At 49.7% G+C, this 2,500-nt stretch overlaps 1 non-coding gene across 1 annotated transcript; it reads left to right on the top strand.

The window, feature by feature from the left end:
- The first annotated feature begins 1,749 nt into the window (after positions 1-1,749).
- LOC138189286 (5.8S ribosomal RNA) lies at positions 1,750-1,904 on the top strand. The gene has a single exon (XR_011175980.1). It is a non-coding gene; the product is annotated as a 5.8S ribosomal RNA (ribosomal RNA).
- The last annotated feature ends 596 nt before the right edge of the window (positions 1,905-2,500 follow it).

Below are 2,500 nucleotides of genomic sequence, written 5' to 3'. Positions count from 1 at the left end.
TATAATATATATATATATAAGAATTCGAGGCGCCTGCGTGAGGTCGTACACAGAAAGACCCGCCGTCTCCGAATAATATATATGAAATTCTAATAACTATAAAAGGGAACGCCAGCCTTGTAACACAAATATATCAAACTAAAAAATTACGACGGAAACCACTTACGTGCAAAGAGAAATGCAGTCGTGGCGCCTGCGCGAGGCCGTACACAGAAAGACCCGCCGTCACGATCTCGTATTTCGTATTTGCATCGTGGAAACCGCTGTACGAAATAAGAAAATCTCTAAAGTGCCTCGTGTCGGAGAGATCGTGCTCTTCGCCTATTCTCTTCTATGTTTCGTAGTCTGTGTTGCGTTTGCTCTCCTCCTAGCAACGGGACATATCGAAGACTCCTCTTTGGGATCGAACGAAGCTCAACGAGTCGACGAGAGCGAAAGAACGTGTAGCGAGTCGCGCAGAGCGAAAGGATACCGATATAGTCTTCGAAGATTCTCTTCGAAGATCCATGGATACCTTCTGCGTCGACTTCCTCTCGTCTCTTTCTTCAAAACTCTCGCGCGTTCTCGAAACGTGCTTCCTACCCATAGGGCGTGTGCTCTTCGTATGTCGTTTTGTTCGAAATAACGAAACCACTTGTAACATATACTCGTGGATCGGGTAACCTAGAACGAAGACGCATTGCGTGGATGTTTGGCCCGCTATGCGACGATGACGATTCGTAACTAGTCTAGCCGAAGTTCGTTCAGAGGGGACCGGCCGTGTCTCTATCCTCGTTGTCGTGAGTCGGACACCCGTGCCGTCGCTAGAGTTTTTTCAAACTCTGCTTCTGGATATTGGGACGAAAGACCGCGCGAGGACGATGGCTGCGAGTCCCATCGAATTTTTATTTTGTACGCTACCTGAACGAGACTAAAGCTTTACATCTAGTTTGTCGTCTATCGTCGCATATATCCCGTTCGGAGGGGACCGGCCGTGTCTCTATCCTCGTTGTCGTGAGTCGGACACCCGTGCCGTCGCTAGAGTTTTTTCAAACTCTGCTTCTGGATGTTGGGACGAAAGACCGCGCGAGGACGATGGCTATGGCTGCGAGTCCCATCGAATTTTTGTTTTACAAACACCCACCTGAACGGAGATGTGTTCTCTCTTTCGTCGATTTTTCACGCTTTCAGTCGTCGCGTGGTCGCCATCCGTTCGGAGGGGATCGCCGGCTTCGAAGCCTCGATGTCGTGAGTCGGACACCCGTACCGTCGCTAGAGTTTTTCAAACTCTGCTTCTGGATATTGGGAAGAAAGACCGCTCGAGGCGGACGGCCGCGCGAATCCCATCGAATCTTTACATCGCCCGAACGATGGAGATGCACGCGCGCTGTTTCTTGAATAAATTTGACGAGGGAGTGGAATTACGCATTACATACATAACATGGGCTAGCCACCGTGCTTACTCGTTCGCGAGATCGTGTGCTGTACAGAGGATTCAGAATCGGGTGTGTATATCCCCGTCGTTTCCTGACGAACGGAGCTTCGATCTCGATGGTTGTTATATATCATAATGTACTTTACGCCCGGCCGACGGACGCGCGAATCTTCGCGCGTTCGTCGGTTTTTTTTTCGAACATTTTCGTGTCGTCAATCCTATGGCGACTTCTGCGCGTCCGATTCCCGTTGGTCGAACGTGTCGGAACTCGGCTTCGCTCGAACCGAGAATTAAGAGTACAAAGAGTATAAAAATGTTGTAAATATATAAAAGATTACCCTGAACGGTGGATCACTTGGCTCGTGGGTCGATGAAGAACGCAGCTAATTGCGCGTCAACGTGTGAACTGCAGGACACATGAACATCGACATTTCGAACGCACATTGCGGTCCACGGATACAATTCCTGGACCACGCCTGGCTGAGGGTTGCTCACGTAAACCTAAGACTGCTTGCGTTGCGTATCGTTACTCTCTATCTGTCTCTCTCTGTCCCTTCTTGCCTTAACCACCCGCCGTCGTTCTTCTTAAAATAAAAGAGAACGTTTCAGAGTCGGAGAAAGGGGAAAGCGCACGAAGAAGGATACGAATAAGAGCGGACGAGAGGACGTACGCGACGTACGAGCGATTGTTGGACGCTCGTCGGCGTTCGTCGCGGTCGTGCCGAGACCGTGCAACTCGTACGCATGCTCGATATATAAATCTATCGTGTTCACGAGAGACTACGAAACACTACCTCTGTCTCTCTCTGTCCCTTCTTGCCTCGACAACAACCCGCCGTCGTTCTTCTTAAAAATATAATAAGAGAACGTTTCAGAGTCGGACGACGAGAGGAAGAAGAATGGGATACGAATAAGAGCGGAGAGAACCGTCACGGACTTGCGTGAGTGCACGCGGCGTCGTGAGTCGTCCTTTCGGACGACCGCCCGCTTATGCACCGCTTCGTGTATAGGTTATCGAATATACTCGTAGTTCTCCTCGTGACCGATTTTTTTTTCATATCAGGCGATATATGCTACGTTTGCCGG

This window comes from Bombus flavifrons, unplaced genomic scaffold (assembly GCF_040668555.2).
Source record: "Bombus flavifrons isolate JBK064 unplaced genomic scaffold, iyBomFlav1_principal scaffold0024, whole genome shotgun sequence".
NCBI lineage: Eukaryota > Metazoa > Arthropoda > Insecta > Hymenoptera > Apidae > Bombus > Bombus flavifrons.
This window is presented reverse-complemented; position numbering and strand designations above follow the sequence as displayed.